The sequence below is a fragment of the Mesocricetus auratus genome, unplaced genomic scaffold, assembly GCF_017639785.1.
Source record: "Mesocricetus auratus isolate SY011 unplaced genomic scaffold, BCM_Maur_2.0 Super-Scaffold_100010, whole genome shotgun sequence".
Taxonomy (NCBI): domain Eukaryota; kingdom Metazoa; phylum Chordata; class Mammalia; order Rodentia; family Cricetidae; genus Mesocricetus; species Mesocricetus auratus.
Window position 1 is genome coordinate 69,097,692 of NW_024429194.1, and position 12,146 is coordinate 69,109,837.

Below are 12,146 nucleotides of genomic sequence, written 5' to 3' on the forward strand. Positions count from 1 at the left end.
TGATTAATGATTAAAAAAAATTAAAGGGCTTTCTGTCCAGGTGGATCTTCTTGTCGTAGCGGTGTCACTGATGCCCACAGGAAAGCAGCCAGTAAGAGAGAGATTTTCTCCAGGGCGCAGCTTTTGCAACTTGTACCACACAAATGCACTTTTGCACCTCGTTTCCCTTTAGATGATTAGCTGACGTCAACAGATAGTTAACTGACTTCCCACCGTCTCTCCGTCTTCATCAGTTTTGTTACAGTTGAGTGGTAGAGGACACGCCCTGGTCTTGGGTTTAATCCCCCCCCCACACACACACGCAACTCACAGACACACACACACCACTACCACTACCACTATGTTAGAATTTGAAAATTCAACGATAATAAAATTCTATGTTTTAGTTGAAAATTAGTACAGAATGAGGCTCGATTTTGGCAAAATTATCCCTGTCAGCCAGAAATCTGAAGTGAAAAGTGATGTTAAATATGATTGTTTCTAGGTGAAATTTGGGACATGTTTAAATTAATATTTTTCTCTATTGTTTCTTATGAAGATTAGTGTTTTTGTTTTGTTTGTTTTTCAAGACAGGATTTCTCTGTGTAACAGTTCTGGCTGTCCTGGAACTTGCTTTGTAGACCAGGCTGGCCTCGAACTCACAGAGATCCACCTGCCTCTGTCTCCTGAGTACTGGGATTAAAGGCACGTGCCACCACTGCTTGATTTGATAGCTAATTACCAATTTGGCCCAATCTCAAATTACCTGGGCAGGGAATCTGAACTCAGAATCATCTAGATTGGGCTGGCCTTCAGGTATGCTTATGAGGAATTTTCCTAACCTAGTAAATTAAATGGGAAGACCCATCCCGCAGCACCATTCCATAGGCAGGGCCCTGGAGTGAATGAAGAAGAGGGAACTTACTGACCACTACTATATAGGTCATTCACTCTCTCTTTTCCTGATTGCAAGCATGATGTAACCAGCTCTCAGGCCTGAGCTGTGACTGCCTTACTAAAAAGGACAGTAACCTGAAACTGTGAGCTGAAATAAAAACACTTTCTCCCTTAAATTGGCTTTGTTGGGGGTATTTTATCACAGCAATACACTTTAAAAGTACTTTAAATACTTCAATCTCTTTAAAATAAACATGCATTTTAAAGCCGCTGTACTAAACACATTTTATAACTTACTGGCTGACTAGGAAGCAAATGGGCTCGCCTGCCCTTCCCAAAGCCTGGCGACTGAATGCAGAAGCCACGGTGGTCCAGCTAAAGCTTTGCCGTGGGAGCCTGTGCCCAGCTCCTGCCTTGAGAAATATGCTGGTGAGAGGTGCTGTGTCCCATGGTGTGTACCTTGCTGGTGTTTTAAGTGAGAGGCAGGTCTCAGCTACCCTCTAGTCAAACTGGCTACCTGTCATTTCCCAAGTTTTGGTCCTTGCTACTCCAGTCACCCAGAATGCCTTTCTCCTCTCTGAGCCCTAGACAGTGTGTTTCCTCTAAGATACTATGCCTTTCCTGTATCTTTTTTTTTCAAGGTGGCTAGCTGATTTCCTCCTATGAATCCCCATAGCACCGCTTATAACCATCTTGCGGCCATTCACTCATGAGACACAGTCACTAACCATAAACTATATACATTATGGTACAAATGTCTGTATGCATTCCTTATCCTTCCAGGGACAGGAAGTATGCTGCACTCATTTGGAAGGTCTACAGTATCTCGCAGAGTGCCATTCAAAGAAAAGGACTCCAAAAGAGGCTCACTGGGTGACTGAATAACTGAATGCTAGTGGACATCTGGTGAACTGAACTGATTGACTTTATTTTTGGAAGCTTGGGGCTGGGGAAATAACCCAATGACTAAAAAACATGAATTCCAACATTCATGGAAAAAGTCGCTATAATCACAGTGCTTACCAGAAACAGGTTCAGCCTGATCAGTAAGTCCCAGGTTCTGAGAAAGCTGTGTCTCAATAAACAAGGGCCAGAGAGATGGAACAGTGAGAAAAGGCACCTGCTGGTTAGTAACCTGAGTTAGAGGGATCTGAAAAGGCACCTGCTGGTTAGTAACCTGAGTTCAATTCCTGGAACCCGTGTGGTGGGAGGAGGGATCTGACTCTGGGAAGCTGTCCTCTAATCTCCAAATACAATACACACACACACACATACCACACACAGAAACACATACACAGAGACACATACCACACACATACATACACATACACAGAGATACACACACATATACACATACCACATACAGACAGACACATCACACACACACACATACACACACACACACACGCACATACCACACACATATACACATACCACATACAGACACACACCACACACATATACACATCACACACACATATACACACACCCCACACACATACACACACCACACACAAATACACACATACATACTCACACACCACACAGATACACATACACACACCACACTCACACACACACATACACACACATGCATACACAGAGATACACACCACACACATATACACATACCACATACACACAGACACACACCACACATGTACACACATCACACACACACATACACACACCCCACACACATACACACACCCCACACACAAACACACAAATACATACTCACACACCACACAGATACACGTACACACACCACACCCACACACATATCACACACACACATATATACATATATATATATATACACACACACCACACACACCACACACACCACACACACCACACACCACACACACACACACACACACACACACACACACTTTTGGAAGCCTGTACATTTTTAGTTTTAAAAGACAAATGAGTTTCCTTGAAGGATAAATATTCTCCCTCTCTCTAAAGACAAAGGCACAGACATAAGGTCTAACTGGCTAAGTGGTTTCCCATTCTATTCCTTGCTGAGGTATTGATCCTGTCTTGAAAGTTAACACAGGAAAGAGGTTCTCCTTAGTTTTCCAACCCCAGATGATCACTATGGCTCAGAGACAGCTTTCCAAAATAAGCCCACACTCCATGGGGTTCCAGCTCTTAAACTGTAGCTCAAAAACAAACAAAAAACAAACCCATAATGGCACAGTGATATTGTGAGTTGAATGTAAAACAAGGGCATCACAAATATAAAATAATGCCTAGAATTAGAAGAATGTTCCTGTGAGACAATTCGGATTCGCATGGAAAGGTTGTGCCCTTGCTTAATTAAAGTTGTCATGCCAAAACAGAATGATTGAAGACAACCGTGTCCCCAGTGAGCCGGGAGTAACATGCTGCCACCTACTGACAATTGAGAGACACTGCATTTCTTGAGAAAACCTAAGAGCCGACAGAATAGGCACTTAGATGATTTTATTTGAAATGTAGACATTTGGCACCTGAACAATTCTTCCTCAGAAGCATCATCATACATGTAGTTGAAAAAGATCCTGCTGGACATAATGACCCACACTTGTGATCTCAGCACTAGAGAGCCTGAGGCACAGGGATTTAACTGCAGGCTTCAGCTGAGGACTGACGGAACTTCTGGTCAATCCACCAAAAAGAACCAGTGACAAGAGGGCAGGGGCATCCCCACGCGGAGGAAGCTAGAGACGCAGTGAGCACTACTGCCTGTGGATGAGGGATATGGCTTGCATGGTCCTCCTCCCAGGAATAGGGACCTGTTTTCTAGCTCTGTCTGCCTGTGGTCTAGTGAAGGGAAGGGCCTTTGTTGAGAGCCCCGAGGCAGTCCTGGGGGAGCAGAGCCCCACCACCACCACTCGGGATGCCAGCAGCCGAGGAGGGAGAGCAGGGTCTTGACACTTAGTATTCTTCAGCATCTCTCTCCTACGCACCGACCCCAACATTACCTGACCATGCACTGTCCCCAACATTAACTGACCAAAGACATAGCAGTGCCGCTATGTCTTTTCAGTTTTCTCAGCTTGAACTCCAAGGGGTACACAGGACTCGAGCATCTCGAGATTGTGTATGACTCTGTGTTTCCTGTTCTGTTGATTTGTTTGGACTATTGGAATGAAGGGCTGAATCAGTAGGCTAGCCTCTGGTGTCCCAGCTCCGTCGATGTTAGTTATCAGTTAAGGTTCTACTATAAGTTGGAGGGTAGACTTGGCTCAGTGTTGAAGGTTAGCTTTTCAAGAGCAAACATCCAGGGGAAAGTTGTAGAAAAGCCTACACCTAGTTAGATTAAGAAGGGCTTTGAAAGCAATTGGCTTAGATTTCTTTTTTAAAAAGTTATTTAGTTTTGAAAGGCACTTTCCCCATTTTTCATCCATAAAAATGGTTTTTACATAGCCAAGAAGTAGGAGTTTACATGATACCCATTCCCATTAATCCCCCATTTACATTGTTAGAGATCCAAAGAAATTACAGCGTGGATGGTCTGTGTGTGCGCGCTCCACTCTGGGTCTTCAGCGGTGGAGACTGGTAGCTGCAGCCACAGTGGTTTCTCTGGTGACTTTGTATCCAGCCATCAATGAATGCACTTCACAGTGTGCATGTGCTCCTGCCTCGGAAAGCAAGCAGCATGTGCTGGTGTCCTGGCCAGTTCTCTGGACCCCAAGGTCCCTAAGAGTAAAATGATCGTCGGGTTGGAGGTTTAATGACCAAGTTTATTTGAGTAAGGGAATTTGAATAGGTCTAGCAGAGATAAATAGTCTTATACTAGGAGAGGAAAAGTCTGAGCAGGGGCAGTAGGAGTGGGGACGAGGGGTCAGAGAGTTAACCAAAACTAAGGACATATGAAAAAGCCTTATAGAAACTCCCTGCTTTGTAAAGCAATTAACATACAATTTAAAAAAAGAGTTTGAGGAGCTGGAGAGATGGCTGCTCTTATAGAGGACCAATGTTCCTAGCAACCACACAGGTTGGTTCACAACCACCCCCACCACCTCCAGAGGATCCGATGCCTTTGGCCTCCACTGGTACCAGCACACATGTGCACATGCATGTGCATAAGTGAATAATGAAATCATTTTTTAAAAGTTTGAACAGATGTGCCCTGCATGATCCCAGAAGCCATAGGTTATTAAATGGAAATCTCAGTGCCAGGCATGGAACATCTCCTCTATGAACTGTTAGTCAAGAATGGTCTCAGGGTCCCCCCAAACAATATGAGCTTTTCTGCCATTGCTCTACTTTCCTCACTATAAATAGATGGTAAGACTACACCACACACTTTGGTCACAGGGCATAGAGACCCTGAACTGAGACGTAAGCTTCTCCCTGCTGGCTACGTTTATAATGCTGGACAGTGCTACACAGGCCACTGGAGGAAAAAATCATCATTGGTTTTACTTACCAGTGGAGCTCATGCATTACAATAACGATCTGCCAGAGAAGACACACCCACTGGATATCCAACCACGTTGTGTTTGGGAATGAAGCCTCTTCCACGGGAAGGAATTCATACCTGGTGTTGGAAAGCTCATCAAAAGTTTGTGGCTGGGGAGGTCATAGGCTATATGATGGAGTCTACTATCAAATAAGACTTCTAAATGCTTATCGGTTTCTTGTTTGTTTGTTTGTTTGCTTTTTGAGACAGGGTTCTCTGTTGCTTTGGAGGCTGTCCTGGAACTCACTCTGTACACCAGGCTGGCCTCAAACTCACAGAGATCCGCCTGCCTCTGCCTCCCCAGTGCTAGGATTAAAGGCGTGCGCCACCAATGCCCCATTTATGTTTACATTTTTATACATAGATCAGCTTTGCTTGCAGTCTTGGTCGGAGAAGGTTCTTGCTACAGTGGCAATTAATGTAAAGACCCATAGCTGGTCAACTGCTGAGAATAAGTTACTGTTATGTAAACAGAGCATCTAAGGCAGCCCCATTCTGAGGCTCAGGAAACATCCGGAGATGGGGTGGGAAGACGGTAAGAGACAATGGCAGGAAGGAGCGCTGTGATGATGGCGGCAGGGCGTGGGGTGGGAGAGCTGTGGCATGCTGTCTTCTGGACATGGCATGGCCTTTGCAGGCATGAACTCAGCATCTGTGGTTACCTGCTCAAGTTTCAACACGGGATCTGGAGCAGGGTCATCTCCTACTCAAGCCATAACCAGGGGTGGCAGATTGGAAGATACCGACTGTTTGGACAGGACACACTTAACTTGGCCATCATAAAACATGTACCAGAGAATGAGAATCAGGGGTTATTTTGCACATGCAGAGATTCTGCATAGCCCTTGCTAGCCCCACCTTGGGCTAGCCCTTTCTAGCCCAACTTGAGATCCTCCTTCCTTCTCCCAAATTGGGGTTTACAGGTGTGTGCCACCATGACCAGCTAAACATTATTCTTTCAACACCCTCATGAATTCTCTCATTTTGCAGTTTGTCTTTCATAAAAATTATTATCCTTAAGAGACATCTAATCTCAATGTGCTAGTCCCAGCTACATATGGCTGTCAGTTAAACCACACCCTAAACACAGTTAGCATTCTTTATACCCCAACACACACACACACACACACACACACACACACTTTGCCTATGTAGAAGAAAAGCTGGAGGAAGACTCTAGCAACTGTAGAGTCAGGTGGGCTGTTGGGCTACTCTATAACATACTCTCAGCAAAGGGGGTTTCAATCTGTTTAATTTCACATGACTGACCCCACAACCCCCGTAAATCACACGATTACTACTTCAAGACAGCTCGATAGGTGTCTCCAGGCTTCCTGTGAGCTGCTCTACACTCAGGCGACTGTCGGTTTCCAAGAAAGCCAGAGTGCTCCTTCTGTACTCCCCTAGCAGAGACCTATCATTTGAGGGCCTTTTGAAGCCTGCACTTTGGTTTTCCTGCCCATTCATTAGCCTGACAAACGCTTGTTACCACCTGAAGTGTTTACATTCCAGGCCTACCATCAGTTTCCACTGAGCATCTCCTTGTCCTCTGGAAACCTCTGGGTCCTCCTAATGGATTCCTCTAGAAAAAGAGCACTAGAGTACATCCAGTGCAATGGAGCTCAGGTTCTCACTGCAGACTTCCACAGCGGCCCTGACGGTAGCCTTGGCGCATACCCTGCACCATACAGTGCTTGATAGAGCTATCACTGGGTATCCAGGATGTACCCCATGATATAGACTCTTGTGTGAGAGACTCAGAAAGAAATAAAAGACTGTTGTTGTTTTGAGACAAAGTTTCACTCTGTGTTGCATCCCATCTCTTCTGGGCTTCAGTGGGATCCAGCTGACTTGCTCTGTTTGTACCTGAGAGGGGGAGTGTGGATTGAGAAAGGACAGGAGAAGATGCTAAAAAAAAAAAAAAACAAAAAAAACAGAGACACAGAATAGAGTAGGGAGGGCAATCCAGTGAACACTGAACGATCCAAGTTTATTCTTAAATACCCCAACCAAAAGGGGAACATGGCAAAAGACTTCTTTATCATGTATAAGGAACAAACAAACTTTCTTCCTTAATTCTCCAAACATTTGGTAGCCACACCTTAGACTCAGTTTCCCATTATCAGGCCTTGAGGGTCTAGAGTAGCCACACCTCAGACCAAGTCTGATGTTATTTAGACAAGCTATCCACTGCCAAGATCAAACATCCTACAGTAGCCACGCCTTAGACCTTTCGGTCTTATGACTTTAACCTTGGAAGACTAAGGACAGTTTTGAACTCTCTGACCTTGAGTCAATATGAAGCAGAGCCATCTTTATGGGCCCCGACAATTCTGCAGCTCAGGCCCCTCTAAAGTCACTATACAGCCTAGGCAGGCCTCAAACTCAGAGATCCCCCTGGCCCTCCAGTGTGCTGAGATTACATGTGTGCTCCGTTACACCTAGGGTCCATCTGTTTTGAACATGGCTATATGCAGCACCTAGGTCTACCATCCGGCACATAGGAAAACACAAAAATCAATAGAGACTATGGACTAAGCAAACCGAGCTCTGAGAAATCAAACACAGGAGAGGCTGCACGGAGTGACTCAATCTGATTGATAGTTAAGGGCACCCTTAGACGGGGGTGCAACCCCAGGAGGCTCTGGTCTTGTTCCTGCATTCTCACGGCCATATCTCTCTCTACTTCTCAATGCTAACCATCTGAACTTGCCTCTGTCAGACCTTCCGAGCCTTGGTCAGATTCCAAAGGCTGCCATAGCTTCTAATTCACCTAAGAAAACGAGAGCAACACAGGCCGAGGTTACTGTGGCTGAGCTGGTGGGTTGTATTAAATACTGTTCTAGTGCTGTGATAATACACCATGACCAAGGCAACTTACAGATGAGCTTTTTGAGCTTATGGTTCAAGAGGGATGAGAGTCCATCGTGTTGGGGAAGCAAGGCAGTCAGTGGCAGGCGTGGTGGCCACAGCAGGAGAGCTCTTCAACCTCAAGCAGGAAACAGAGAGCAAGCCTGGAAGTAGGTGAAGCCTTTTACTCTCAAAGTCACCCCCAGTGGCATATGTCCTTCCAGCAAGGCCGCTCTACCTAAACCTCCTCAGCTGGTGAACAAATGATCAGGTGCCCAAGACTATGGGGGACATTTCTCATTCAAACCGTCACATGGGTGTACACATGGGGTGTAATCCCAGAGCCCCGATGCTCAAGCACCACGACTGTGAAGGCTGCATAGCAAGGTGCTTCCTCACAGCCAGTCGGGGAGACGGAATGCATAATCACATTTCCAAGGGTGTGCTTCTAGGGAGACTCTGGAGGAGGCAGAGCACAGTCTCGGGGGGCAGAAGAATGGAAGTGAATGGAAGAAAGGCGGGGATGAAGAAATCAGCTTCTTAGAAGCAGGAAACCAGTGGAGAGTTATAATTGAGGCTGGATAAGTGGTGACGGGTAATAAAGCATATTAAAAGTACGGGCAGCCGTCAACGGGTTATGTGCCAAAGTCTGTTTCTTACTGTTATTCACAGTGCAGACCGCTTGAGACGGAAATGTGGCTCAGTGTTAACAGGGATAGAGCACTGCCTATCATGTGCAAAGTCCTGGGTTTGATGCCTAGCACCACTCAAATACACAAAAATTTCAGAGCAGTTTTCCTTCAAATCTTTTTTAAAAATAATGCATTTTTATTTTATGTGCATTGGTGTTTCACCTGCATGTATGTTTGTATAAGGGTGTCAGGTCCTCTGGAGCTGGAGTAACAGACAGTTGTGAGCTGCCATGTGGCTGCTGGGAATTGAACCCACGTCTTCTGGAAGAGTAGCCAGTGCTCTTAACTGCTGAGCCATCTCACCAGCCCCTGGAATAATTTTTATTATATGAAACAAGTCTACAAATTATGATCCAATTACTGTATGGTCTTCATGTGTAGAATGTGTATTCTTCTCTTCGTGAGATGACTGTATGCGTATCTATGATTGTATAATTACCTAGTAGAAGCACATCTTTCTGTGTTGGAGAACTTTGGTTTGTGCCAACCTTTGAAGAATGTTAGAATCAATCCATATGAGTCTTGGGCACAAGCCAGCAATCTATAGAGGAACGTTCAGAGATAGTTTATTCTGGAGCCAGGTATGAGTGACCAAGGCCCAGAACAGATTCCAGTTGCTCCAAATACCACATTCCTACACAGTACCAATTTAACTATGTTTCATGAAATAAAAAATGAAACAAAAATTTGAAATCAAAGCTTTTGCTTTCAAATGTATTAATGAAAACATCAGGTTGTCAGGTTACAGCAAAGCAAGGATATCTCTGTTAGCAGCCTCAGATGCTCCCCTTTCGTTTAGGGGGAGCAACAGGTGTATGTATACCTTCAAAAGGAATTTTACTCTATATTCATATTTATGCCACCAAATGTGTGGATCTTCTCCACAACAAGAAATACCCCAATTCATAGAAGCCTAAATTAAATTTGAACATGGTTTACCTGGAATTAGCATCAGAGCCCACAAATGGAAGGCCACAATTCTCTCTACTTCAGAAGGCAAATACAAGCTCCACCACCCATGCTACTCACCAGTTGGCCACAAAACCAGTTCCCATGATGCCCTCCTTAGATCTGATAACTTGGTAAAATTGCTCACATAACTCCACGGCCATTTACTTGTTTTTTTTGTTTGTTTTGTTTTTTTGTTTGTTTGTTTGTTTTTTGTTTTTTTTTTGTGAATAGCAGAAAACATTCCCTTCATCTTACTCATGCTCATCATTTGGGTCATTCCAAAGGCTTTAAGAGACAAAAACCAAAATACATTTCATATTGCATCACACCCCTCCCAGGGAAGTTAAGTTACCTTATGTGTCCTTGCTAGTGGAAAGGGGGTAGAAGAGAATTAAAAACAGATTCGGCTTGGTAATGGAAACACAATGCCACTGGCTTTGAAGACAGAAGACAATTTTTCTACAAAGGCAGAAAAGGCAAGAAACAGATCTCCCCTGTAGCTTCCAAAAAACGAGCACGGCCCTGCAGGGACCTTGATTCTAACCAAGCATGTCCTGTGTAGATATAGAGCTGTAAGGTCTTACATAAAAGTATCTTGTAGGTACTTTGCTGTAGATTTGGTAACACACCATGAGCAAGGCAACTTGTAGAAGAAAAGGTTTATTTGGACATACCATGCCAGAGAGAGGAGTCCACCAGGGACAAGCCAGGGAATCATGGCAGCAGGTGGCAGATGTGGCAGCCCAGAGCTCACATCTGTTACCACAGCAGGAAGCAGGAAGAGTGAAGTGGGAATGGAGTGTGGGGCTTTGAAAACAGCGACCCATCTCCTCTAGCAAGCCCCTCTTCCTAAACCTACCCAAATAGTGCCACTAACTGGGGACCACGAAGTCAAAAATCTGAGCCTATAGAGATGTTCTCTTTCAAACCACAATACTGAGCTGACCGAAGCCATGAGGTTTCTGTAGTAACATTAGAGAATCTATATGACCTCTTTCTCCCCAAATTGCTACACTTTTTTTGTTGTTGATTTTCTGTGTTAATTTAATCTTCTCAGGGGTTTTTAGCATGCCCATGTATTCACAAATGTGCAAGCAGGATATTTTTATATTATCAAATGCCAAAAGGTAACACTGAAAAATGTCACCTGTAAATTCAAGGAGAGAAAGCCAGGCAGGTGTCACTTGCCTGTGATCCCAGCACTTAAGTAGGCCGGGCAAGTCATAAGGTCAAGGCCAGTATGAAATGATGTGTTTTAAAGAAAAAAAGATCAAAACAATACAGAGAAACCCTGTCTCATAAAACCAAAAAAAAAAAAAAAAGAAAGAAAGAAAAAAAATGTGGAGAGATGGCTCAGCGGTTAAGAGCACTGCCTGTTCTTCCAGAGGACCTCACTGCAATTCCTAGCAGTCACATGGTGCAATGAGATCTGGTGCCCTCTTCTGGCCTGGAGGGACACATGCAGGCAGAACACTGAATACTTAATAAATAAATAAATACATAAATAACAGGGAGCCAGGGGTTGGTGGTGCATGCCTCAGGAAGCAAAGGCAGGTGGATCTCTGTGAGTTCAAGGCCAGCCCCGTCTAAAGAGCGAGTTCCAGGACAGCCTCCAATACACAGAAACCCTGTTTTTAACCCCCCCCCAAAATTACAGGGGTTTGCCACCATGACCTATGAGTGTCTCTTTGTTTTTACTTAGCTAAAAACAGTAACTACAACAGCAGCCTTTGCTGATAGATTTAGAACATTTTGTTTTTCTCAGTGTTTTGAAGCTTATTACATGAAATTGAAATATTTAGTAAGATGCTGTCTAAGTTAATGTTTGTCTGAAACACCTCACTTCTGACTCCTTGTTATTACATGTTGTGTGTGTGTGTATGAGCGTCTGTGTGTGTGCCTCTGTGTGTGTGTGCCTCTGTGTGTGTCTGTGTGTGTGTGTGTGTGTGTGTGTGTGTGTGTGTGAACACCATGGTACATGTGTGAAGGTCATAGAACAACCTGCAGGATTCAGTTGTCTCTCTCCTCCATGTGGGTTCTAGGGACCAAACTGGGGCCATGAGGCTTGGTGGCAAGTACCCTTATTACTGAGCCATCTCACCAGCTCAGTTACAATCTTTAAGCACACTCTTCTTGTTAACCCTCTTCCTTAGGTAGTTTGTGTCTCATTGCATAAAGAACAACTTCTTTGTTATATCGTAACTGTCCATTTTCTTCATCCATCTTTGCATGTTTAACTTTTATTTACCAGTTTGTTGGAGGCAAATAAAGATAGCAGGCCAAGAAACAAGGATAGTGCCTTCTCTAGAATTTAAGAA

At 44.4% G+C, this 12,146-nt stretch overlaps 1 long non-coding RNA gene across 1 annotated transcript in view; it reads right to left on the reverse strand.

The window, feature by feature from the left end:
- Nucleotides 1-3,304: 3,304 nt before the first annotated feature.
- The window catches only part of LOC110340414, a 34,782-nt gene continuing 25,940 nt past the window's right edge, over nucleotides 3,305-12,146 (reverse strand). Inside the window, exons 2-3 of the long non-coding RNA XR_002382234.2 lie at nucleotides 5,303-5,413; nucleotides 3,305-4,569 (exon numbers count right to left, since the gene is read on the reverse strand). This is a non-coding gene — a long non-coding RNA (uncharacterized LOC110340414). The remainder of the gene's footprint in view (nucleotides 4,570-5,302; nucleotides 5,414-12,146) is intronic.